Source organism: Canis lupus, chromosome 15, assembly GCF_048164855.1.
Source record: "Canis lupus baileyi chromosome 15, mCanLup2.hap1, whole genome shotgun sequence".
Classification (NCBI taxonomy): domain Eukaryota; kingdom Metazoa; phylum Chordata; class Mammalia; order Carnivora; family Canidae; genus Canis; species Canis lupus.
The window spans coordinates 49508313-49519515 of NC_132852.1; the positions used below are offsets into that span (position 1 = coordinate 49508313).

General features: G+C 48.1%; 1 pseudogene; it reads left to right on the forward strand.

The window, feature by feature from the left end:
- The first annotated feature begins 5975 nt into the window (after positions 1 to 5975).
- LOC140605172 (non-POU domain-containing octamer-binding protein pseudogene) lies at positions 5976 to 7473 on the forward strand (annotated as a pseudogene).
- Positions 7474 to 11203: the final 3730 nt, after the last annotated feature.

An 11203-nucleotide genomic window follows, 5' to 3' on the forward strand; every position in this document is an offset into this window, starting at 1 on the left:
AGGGGCGGGGCCTGGGCCGCGAGGGGCGGGCCCGGGCGCCGGCGCCAAGCACGTCACGCCGCCGCCCGCCTACCAGCGCGCACGCTTCGCGCGCCGCACGCCTGCGGCCCCGCCTCCAGCCCTAGCCCTGGCCCCGCCCCGCCTGGCCCCGACCGTCCGAGCCCTGGCCCCCTCGCCAGCCCTGGCCCCGCCCAGCCCCAGCCCTGGCCCCCTCGCCAGCCCTGGCCTCCCCGCTCCAGCCCTGGCCTCCCCGCTCCAGCCCTGGCCCCGCCCCCTCCAGCCCTGGCCCCGCCCCGCCCTACCCCAGCCCTAGCCCTAGCCCCAGCCCTAGCCCTGGCCCCCCCCTTCCAGCCCTGGCCCCGCCCCGCCCTGGCCCTAGCCCCAGCCCTAGCCCCAGCCCCAGGCCTAGCCCCGGCCCCCTCGCCAGCCCTGGCCCCGCCCCCTCCAGCCCTGGCCCCGCCCCGCCCTGGCCCTGGCCCTAGCCCTAGCCCCAGCCCTAGCCCCGGCCCCCTCGCCAGCCCTGGCCCCGCCCCCTCCAGCCCTGGCCCCGCCCCGCCCTGGCCCTGGCCCTAGCCCTAGCCCCAGCCCTGGCCCCCTCGCCAGCCCTGGCCCCGCCCCCTCCAGCCCTGGCCCCGCCCCGCCCTGGCCCTGGCCCTAGCCCCAGCCCTAGCCCCGGCCCTAGCCCCGGCCCCCTCGCCAGCCCTGGCCCCGCCCCCTCCAGCCCTGGCCCCGCCCCGCCCTGGCCCTGGCCCTGGGCCAGTAGCTTCCGTCCGCACCACCCTGCGGGAGGAGCGGCTGCGAAACCTTTTTCGCAAAAGCCCGGTCTTTTCGCGTCGCCGGCGCCCGCCTTGTGATCTGAGTTATTGCAAGTGGCGGCTGCCGGCCCCGTCTAGTAGGGCTGGGCCTTGGAGAACATCCCAGATAGTCACGAGGCGGGCGGGGGCTGCGGTGCCCTGCTCGGTGGCATTCCGTCGCCGGTTGCTCTATGCCCTGGCCTCGTGTTTACAAATAAGGGAAACTGGAGCCCCAGAGGTAAAGGGCCTTGCATGCAGTCGCACAAGCAGGTGTCATCAGAGTTCCCGAGAAAAGCCTTGCTTTCAGGAATAAAACTAATCAACTACTTCGGCAAGAGAGCCGAGATAAAAGAGAAAGCAAATTTCAGAACAGTCTTCCTACTATGGCCCCAATGTCTTGTGGGTTTTTTTGTTTTTTGGTTTTTTTTTTTAGGATTTTATTTACTTATCCCTGAGAGACAGAGGCAGAGACACAGGCAGAAGGAGAAGCAGGCTCCCTGCAGGGAGGCTGATGCTTAAATCATCCCAGGCCCCCAGGATCACGACCTGAGCTGAAGGCAGATGCTCAACCACTGAGCCACCCAGACGCCCCAAATTTCTTGCTTTTAAAAAAAAAGAGGGGGGGACGAGGATAACACATGCATATGTTTGTACGTTTTAAAACTTAATATTATATACTCACTGCTTAGGGTTGTTTTCTCCAAGAGTTGAGGCTATGAGGTACTTTCGCTTTGTTTTTTTTTTTTTACTTTTGTTTGAACTATTTACAAACTAATTTTATATATTTATGAACATGTTTCTAAGCAGGGAAATAACCAGGCTCTTTGAGCCTTCCGTTTCTCCTCCATACAATAGGGGCAATGACACCTACCTTGCAGAGTAATGAAAATTTAGTAAGATGACATATGTAAAAAGCTTTGCACAATGAATAGCCCGTCATTAAAATGCAGTATTTGTTCCCTTCTTTCCTCTAATGGTATGACTTTTTGTTTATCAAAGTATAACTCGGAATCATTACTGCCACTTTGTCCAGACCCCCCAAACCAAGTAAATAGGAATTTAATGCCACAGAGGCTCTGATCTGCACTAGAGAGCCCGCAAAGATAACAGGGAGCAAGCCGCAGGAAGACAAGTTTCACCCTCTGCCTGCTTTAACTGTCTTCACAGGTGTCAGTATCCTCCAGGCAAACAGCCTTGCCCCACAGGGCAGAGAAAGAGAGTTACCTCTGTGACTCCTGGAATGACCAGACCAAAATCCTGCTTTGGGATCTCAGATCGTCAAAAGAGAGCTTCGAAATCCCAAAACGGAGCAACGGCCAAGACCTTTGCCAACAGGAATGTTGCTAATTAGATTTTCCTAAGGCACCTGAAGTGCACAGCCACAGCTCCCACCTCCATCATCTATCAAATCAGCTAAGATTGGTTTCCTGGTCAGTGAAAGACAGCTCCTCTGGGCCTTAGCACAAGCTCTTTCCTCTCTCAGGAATGTCTTCTCCCAGGTGCCCACATGGACAGCTCATGAAGGAGGCATCACGTGTTTGTGCTAATGCCACCCCAGAAAGGTAGTCTTTGACCATCGTGTACAAAAAAAGCAGTACTCTCACCTCCAGAATTCTTACCCTCCCTGTCCTGCTGTATCTTTCTCCTTAGCATAATTTATCACCGTCTGACAAACTAGATATTTTACTTATTTATTGTCTATCTCCCCTCTAGGCTAAGATACAAGCTAAATGAAAGTAGAGATGTTTGAATTGTTTGCTACTATGTCCTCAGGACCAAGAACAGTGTCTGCCTTATAGTAGATGCCCAGTAAATATTTGTTGAATGTATGAATGAGGCCAATTTCAGTGAGGGCCCAACTACCTTCAAGCAGGATAGCCCTGCTAGAGGGAATATAAACTCTTGGATCAGTCCTATGTGTAGGCTCTGTGGGCTTCTGACCAACCGGTTCCCCATCCAAAGCATCCCTCCTTCCCATCTTCTCTCCATACCCTTTTGCTCACTCTTTAAAGATTTTTGGAGATGTTCAACTGAGTTGTCTTTATGTAACTGGAGAGGGCACTAGATTCTCCAGCTCACTCATTAGCTCCAGTTAGTTGATCCGATTAATCTTTTACTGCTTACGGCTGCTACAAAAGTAGCCTGGGGTTCCTTTAAGGAGGTGCTGTCAGAGGTCTACAACAGTTCCATTATACAAAGAAAATTATGTGGGTACCCACAAGGTCAACCACAAATTATCTTTTCTTCCAGTCCAATCATCCTTCTTTGCCTTTGAGTTGGACAAGAAGGGAGGACAATGAACATAGCGCTGGGGGGACAGGAAACATTTCATGAGCTCTACTCGATGCCAGGCAGGTGTCAGGAACATGAAAATAAGCAAGACCAGGGGCTCTGCCCTCAGGACTAGCTCCTAGGGGGCTGAAGAAGAAGCCAGACAACTGAAGCACACACCCTCTGGTTGCAGAGTAGAGGCTGGATTGGATGGGGGCAGGGCTGGACGGAGGATGGAGGCCGGAGAGGAGGCTGTGGCATTCCCAGCAAGGGATGAGACCAGACCTGTAGCAGTGGGGATAAAGAGCAGGGGGAGGATTTGAGAATTCCAGAGAAGTGCAACCAGCACCAGGGCTTGGTGACCGGTGAAGGTGAGTAAGGACCTTGCGTGACCGGTGATCGGCAGGTTTCCAGCTTGGGCATCTGGGTGGATGATAATGCCATTCGTGAGCACAGAGACTCAGGGAGAGGAGACTGTGGGACTTCCCAACACGCTGCTTTCGGTGGAAGCTAAAACAGAGACTCAGAAACAGGAAATAATACTAAATCCCCAGAGCACAGCTGCCCCTTCCACCCGTGGAAACTTCAACTATTATCTGTACACTGAGGGCTCCTAAAGCTTACGTCCAGCCCAGCCCTTTCCCCTGAGCTCCTGTGCAAATACCTGCAGGCGTCTTCACTGTACTCGTTCCGTTCAGAAGCATTTATGGAGGTCAAAATGGTAGATAAGGCTCTAGGACTGATATCAGACGGTAGGTGTCAGCCTCTGCTTCTCCAAAGTGTGATTCTGTTACCACCCACCTCAGAATGACCTCAGGGCCTTGTTAAATTACAAAGTCTCGGGACCAACTCAGACCTACTCAGTCAGAACTGTCTGGGGCGGTACCTGGGAATGTGCATTCGGAGCAAACTCTAGGTGACTCCTGGGGACACATGTTTGAGAATCACTTAGTTCGTGGTAACAGAGGGCAGAGGGGTCAGCTATCAATCAACAGAGATTCCACATGTCAGTGACTAGTTGAAGCTTCAGAGTAATATCAACAACGTCTGTACCTGCAAAACACTTTGACATACCTTATTTCATATGAACTTGCAGCCCTATAAAGTTTTCTTTGCCTCATTTTAGGGGCACCTGGGTGGTTCAGTCGGGGTAAGTGGTTGACTCTTGATTTCTGCTCAGATCATGATCTCAGGTCCTGGGATGGAGCCCTACAGTGGGCTCCCACTGCCATGGGGAGTCCGCTTGAGAATTCAATCCCCCCCTCCCCCAACCCACTTTTACATGTGTATGCGCATGTGCATCCTCCCCCGTCTCCATTGCTCCCTAAATAAATCTTTTTCTTGTTTTTAAAATTTTCTTTTCCTTATTTTAGAAATCGAAAATGAAGTTCAGGAAGACTAAAGAATTTTATTCAACGTCTCAAGTTTACGTTTCTAATTCCAAGTCCACCAGCGCTCTGCCAAGAGCTTCACAGCAGCATCGTTCAATCAGTCAACTTGTGAGACAGTCACTTGGGTGAATGAAGATGATTTATCCCTCCTCCTGAAGAGTCTTAGAATTCCAACTAACCACACAAGCTCTCTTTGATAGTTGGAGCATTCTCCTGGGGCACAGATCAATCAGTTTAACCCCAGGTAGCCAAAGATAGCAGGTCAGAGAGCAAGAGTTCCTAGAGCTATCCTAAGTTCTGGGGTTACCCTAGAATTTTACCATCTGCCTCTCTAATCCTGAGGCTCTGGGGTGCCCTTTGTGTACCACACACTTTCTGAGATTCCTTTTCACCCAATCCTGACTCTGCCCATGATTGTTCACTTGAACTCCTATCATCCTTTTAGACTTAGCCCAGTTATCCTTGGTCCTTCCCCATCTGGTAGCACTGTCCCCACAGCATAGTACCCTGCATGTGGTTATCACATTGCTTGGTGGCCATCTGCCTGTCTTATCAACTTGGTTGTAAACTCCTGAGAGCAGAGAGTGTGTCTTGCTCATCCCAGTGTCTCCAGTGATGAGCACAGTCCTTTGAAAGTAGTTGCTCAGTATCTGTTTGTTGAATTAGTGAGGAAATAAAGGCCAGTTTACTGTACTACCTGGAACTTTAGGTTCCATGTACAATACAAAGCATCCATCGCCAGTGCCAAAGGCAGAGAAATCTTTTCTACCTGTGGCCAGTGCTATAAAATTCATGAGCACTTCTGAAAACTGAAAGAGGCCTGCCATGACCCATGTAGTGATTCACACGTTCCCTACTGATGCCCCTCAACCTTGCCTTAGAAGGAAGCCTATTTACCTGTTAGTGTTTAACTCCTAGAAAATTAATGACATACACATTAAAATAAATGCCCTTTCCACCTATCAAAATTGCATTTTTAAAATTTTTTTTAAAGATTTTATTTGTTTATTCACAAGAGACACACACAGAGAGAGGCAGAGACAGAGGAAGAGGGAGAAGCAGGCTCCATGCATGGAGCCCCATGTGGGGCTTGATTCTGGAACCCTGGAATCACGCCCTGAGCCAAAGGCAGATGCTCAACCACTGAGCCACCCAGGCGTCCCCTCAAAATTGCATTTTTAAAAAAGTATTGTCCAATATTGATAAAAATAAAATGAAAGGGGCATTCTCAGAAAGCTTCAGAATGAGCTACTTTTCCAGGAATTAATTTAAAAATGATCAAGCCCCCCAGAAAGTCCTTACTCTGGAACCCAATGATTCTACTTCTAAAATTCCCCTTCAAGAAATAATTTAAAAATGGCAAGATTCGTGTCCAATAGAGATTATCTGCAAGAGTGTGAACTATTTGTAACAACAGTTATTTACACTAGTGGAAGTTGTAAGTACTCAGAGGCTCTATCACCCAACACCTAAATGAGGAAATTGCATCTCTCACTGAGTGGCAAACTGCAAAACCCACTCAAAGGATCAGATACCGACTCTGAGGAGAGAACAGTCGGTAGCGGGGTGCAAAAATGCAGAGCAATAAAACCTTTAACTTGGAGAAGCAAAACCATACTCCAAGGAAGCATCATCAGCATCACCACCAGCAGCACCACCAGCAGCAACAGCAGCAACCACCACCGCCACCAATACCTGCAAATGGGCAACAAGCCAGCAGCCAAAATGAAGACTTGACTATTGACCTGAAGAATTTTAGGAAACCAGGAGAGAAGACCTTCACCCAACGTAGCCGGCTCTTTGTGGGCAATCTTCCTCCTGATATCACTGAAGAGGAGATGAGGAAACTATTTGAGAAATACGGGAAAGCAGGTGAAGTCTTCATTCATAAGGATAAGGGCTTTGGCTTTATCCGCTTGGAAACACGAACCTTAGCGGAGATTGCCAAAGTAGAATTGGACAACATGCCACTTCGTGGAAAGCAGCTGCGTGTGCGTTTTGCCTGCCATAGTGCATCCCTTACAGTCCGAAACCTTCCTCAGTATGTTTCCAATGAACTGCTGGAGGAAGCCTTTTCCGTGTTTGGCCAGGTGGAGAGGGCTGTAGTCATCGTGGATGATCGAGGAAGGCCCTCAGGAAAAGGCATTGTTGAATTCTCAGGGAAGCCAGCTGCTCGGAAAGCTCTGGACAGGTGCAGTGAAGGCTCTTTCCTGCTAACCACATTTCCTAGGCCTGTGACTGTGGAGCCCATGGACCAGTTGGATGATGAAGAGGGACTTCCAGAGAAACTGGTTATAAAGAATCAGCAATTTCACAAGGAGCGAGAGCAGCCACCCAGATTTGCACAGCCTGGCTCCTCTGAGTATGAGTATGCCATGCGCTGGAAGGCACTGATTGAGATGGAGAAGCAGCAGCAGGACCAAGTGGACCGCAACATCAAGGAAGCTCGTGAGAAGCTGGAGATGGAGATGGAGGCTGCTCGCCATGAGCACCAGGTCATGCTAATGAGACAGGATTTGATGAGGCGTCAAGAAGAACTTAGGAGGATGGAAGAGCTGCATAACCAAGAAGTGCAAAAACGAAAGCAACTGGAGCTCAGGCAAGAGGAGGAGCGCAGGCGCCGAGAGGAAGAGATGCGGCGGCAACAGGAAGAAATGATGCGGCGACAGCAGGAAGGATTCAAGGGAACATTCCCTGATGCGAGAGAACAGGAGATACGGATGGGGCAGATGGCTATGGGAGGTGCTATGGGCATAAACAATAGAGGTGCCATGCCCCCTGCTCCAGTGCCAGCTGGTACCCCAGCTCCTCCAGAACCTGCCACTATGATGCCAGATGGAACCTTGGGATTGACCCCACCAACAACTGAATGCTTTGGCCAGGCTGCTACAATGGAAGGAATTGGGGCAATTGGTGGAACCCCTCCTGCATTCAACCGTGCAGCTCCTGGAGCTGAATTTGCTCCAAACAAACGTTGCCGATACTAATAAAAATTTCAATGTCTAGTTTCCCAAAAACCCTTAAAAGCAGGACCCTTTTTGGACTAGCCAGAATTCTGCCCTGGAAAAGTGTTAGGGATTCCTCCCAATAGTTAGGTCTTCCTTGCCTGTACTACTTTGAGGGAGTTTACTGGAGGCTGAAGGCAAGGGAGGGGCGATATTTAACAAATCAGTTCTGTGTGGTATATGGTTTAATTGATTCTGTGTGGTGCATTCCTGAAGTCTCATGTGATTGTTGAGGGTCTTTGGTGGGGTGGAACCATGGCAAAATGGATCCAGTTAGAGCCCCCATTAATCTTGATCATTCCATTCTTGTCCATCCTGTTCTTTTTGCTTTCTCATTCTTATATCCTCCAACCCCATAGACACTGCCACATACACCACGAAAACAAACATCCCCCATGACCTTAGCCCCATTCCATTCACTCACAGGTGGGAATTCAGGCAAATGTCCACAGAGGTCACAGACAACATACATATGATTCTGTTATATCCAGTATATTACCCCTTCATGCCCTAAGGAAGACCTTTCTCTTAGAGATTTTCATTTTAGTGTATCTTTAAAAAATCTTGTGTTAAGTTGCCTCCATCTTTTTTCTGGGTAAGAACAACCCAGGAATGGCCCTTTTATGTCTATGATGCTGTTCACAGCTTTTGATAGGCTTAGTACAATCTTGGGAACAGGGTTGCTGTATGCTGAAGGTCAGACAGTAGCTCTTAGCCTTGCCTATCTTATGTAGTTATGCTGTGCATTTTTTTTTATTGGTGTACCATGTTTGATTTGTCCCTGATAACCTTTGGAGTTTTTCTGAGAAATGGAGCAGCAATGCAGCATCAACTTATTAAAATACGTTTTAAGCCTTTAAAAAAAAAAAAAAAAAAGGATCAGATACCAAAAACGCAAAATCCGTGGACGGGGAAAAGCTCCTAGGCTCACAGGATTTGGTTGAAGGTCATCAACTCACAAAATAAATATGGTGTCAGTCAGAAGAGGTTTTATTTATCATTTTTAAAGAGTTTTTATTTATTTTTATCTATTTGACACAGAGAGAATGCACACGAGCAGGGGGAGAAGCAGGCTCCCTGATGCAGGGCTCAATTCCAGGACCCCGGGCCCATGACCCAAACTGAAGGCAGATGCTCAACTGACTGAGCCATCCAGGCGTCCCCAGTCAGAAGAGGTTTTAAACACAGAAATCGAGAGACTGACTGTGGGCAGAGCCAATCAAAGCCCTTATATCCAGCTCAGCCAACAGATAATGCCCTGTGATCTGTCCTCTGTCCTTCCCAAGACAAGGAAGCCATAGACCAGCCCCAACTGGGCCATTAAAAGCACCCCACTCCCCTTTTCCTGGTTCTAAGATCACCAAGGGACTATCTGATTCTCCTGGCACTTGGCTACATGAATATTTATGGCATTCTAGTGTCTTTCTCCTGGCAAGCTAAAAGGGAATTCCCGATTACAACAGCCTTCCAACGCAGCTGGAAGAGGATGTCATTTATGTCAATGCTGCCATGAACCCTCCCTGTCCATGTGACAGTTGTGTTTCTCATTGAACAATGAAAAATGTGGCACTGAAATGTCTCCCTCAGGCCCTGTGCAGCCAAGTTACCATGAATCCATCTTTCAGAACCTGCTCACCCCTGGCCACCACGAGAACCAGGTCCAGCTGGCCTGTTTTTCACACCAACTCCGTGTGCAGGAGTCTTAATAATTTCCACAGGGAAAAAAAACAATGTGAAACAATCAAAATCTTCAACATTTGGGAAAAGCTTAAATAAGTTATACTACATCTATCCCATGCCATATTATATAATTGTTAAGAATCATGTTTTTTTCGAAGACTAAGTAGAGATACTGTCACACTGCATGTTAAAGATGTAAGATTCACACTGCAGAAAAAAAAAAAACCCTCTGGAAATTTCTTATAAATTAAGCCTGCAATTACTATAGGATTCAGTAATTGTACTGTTGAGCATTTATCCCAGAGAAATGAAAACCTGCCTTCACATGAAAACTTGTACATGAAAAATCATAGCAGCTTTATTCATAATAATCAAAAACTGGAAACCATTCAAATGTCCTTCGACTCTTTTTGATAAAAGCCAAAATAAGGGATCCCTGGGTGGCGCAGCGGTTTGGCGTCTGCCTTTGGCCCAGGGCGCGATCCTGGAGACCCGGGATCGAATCCCACGTTCGGGCTCCCAGTGCATGGAGCCTGCTTCTCCCTCTGCCTGTGTCTGCCTCGCGCTCTCTCTCTCTCACTGTGTGCCTATCATAAATAAAAAATAAAAAAAAAAGAAGAAGCCAAAATAAATAAGGCCCACAGGCGATCCTGGGACCCAAAACAGAGCCATCCTACCTCACCTGCTCTGGTTAAACAAATTGTGGTCCATTCATACCAGGGAATCCTATTCAGGAATAAAGAGAAATGCATCAGGAGCTTGCTTCAGCCACATATACACTAAAGAGAAATGAATTAGTATGACACACACAACCCGGATGGATCTCAAAGAAATGATGCTGGCGAAAAAAGCCAATCTCCAGGGTAACATACATACCAAAGATATGATTCCATTCGTATAATGCTTCAGGAAAGACAAAATTTAGAGAATTTGGAGACCAGACTAATGGCTGCCAGGGGTCAGGGATGAATTGGCACATCGGTGAGGTAGCGGGTATGATTATAGGAGAGTAAAATAAGGACTCATTGTGGTGATGGTGTGTTCTGTTCTGCATCTTCACCATGCTCATTGGGGTGTGAACCTACATGTGTGATAAAACCATAGAGAACGACACACACACATGCACGCACGCACAAATGTGTACAAGTAAGTGAGGGATCGCTGAATATTATTGCTAGATTATAAATTTCAATATCCTGGCTGCGATACTGTTCTATAGTTTTGCAAAATGCGACCATTGGGGAAAACTTGGTATGTGGATCTCTCTGTATCTCTGTATTATTTCTTACAACTGTTTATGTATCTACAAATGACCTCAAAATAAAAAGTTTAGTTTCGGGGTGACAGAATGGCCCAGTTAGTTAAGGTCCAACTCTTGATTTCGGCCCAAGTCATGCTTTCCGGGTGGTGAGGTCAAGCCCCCTGTGTTGGGCTCTGTGCTCTGCATGGAGTCAGGTTGGGGTTCTCTCCCTCTCTCTCTCTCCCTCTGCCCCTCCCCCTGCCCTGTTCTATTTCAGTGATTCATCATTTGCATACAACACCCAGTGCTCGATCCATCATGTGCCCTCCTTAATGCCCATCAACCAGTTACCCCATCCCCCCCACCCCTTCCCTCCAGCAACCCTCAGTTTGTTTCCTATGAACCCCTCAGTTTGTTTCCTATGAATCTGAAGAATATGATGGTTTGGAGCATCTGGATGGCTCAGTGGTTGAGCATCTGCCCTCCGCTCAGGTCGTGATCCCTGGGTCCCGGGATCGAGTCCTACATTGGGCTTCCCGCGGAGACTGCTTCTCACTCTGCCTGTGTCTCTGCTCTGTGTGTGTGTCTCATGAATAAATAAATAAATAAAATCTTAAAAAAAAAAAAAAGCATCTTATGGTTTGCCTCCATCTCTGTTTTTATCTTATTTTTATTGCCAAAACCAATGTTATGAAGGTTTTCCCCCATACATCTTCTCTGAGGAATTTTATAGTTTCAAACCTCAACTTTCTTTATCAGTATTTGTGTGGGTCTTTCTACATGTCAAAACATTTTCATGTATATTAAACCCTTAAAACAGAA